The following is a 337-nucleotide window of genomic DNA, read 5'->3' as shown; positions in this document are numbered from 1 at the left end:
TTGGTGCTTAATAGAAAAATAAAACATATTAGTAATAAAATGTTTTTAGATGTTTTGTAGGATATTTTTACATTTAATTCACGATGTTACTATCCTACAGTTCAGCAATGTGAAGAATCTGTTACCTAAAAGAAATATTCTTGCTCACTCTGGAGACATTTATATAACATATAGTTTCTTCACTTCTTCTTGTTTTATCATGATGGTTAATGCCCGGCATGGCCAGGTGGATAAGGCGCTCGACTCACAATCTGAGGGTCGCGGGCTCGAATCCGCATCCCACCAAACATGCTCGCCTTTTCAGCCGTGTGGGCGTTATAATGTGACGGTCAATCCC

The sequence above is a fragment of the Limulus polyphemus genome, unplaced genomic scaffold, assembly GCF_000517525.1.
Source record: "Limulus polyphemus unplaced genomic scaffold, Limulus_polyphemus-2.1.2 Scaffold2409, whole genome shotgun sequence".
NCBI classification, from domain to species: Eukaryota; Metazoa; Arthropoda; class Merostomata; order Xiphosura; family Limulidae; genus Limulus; species Limulus polyphemus.
Note: the sequence above shows the minus strand (reverse complement) of the source record.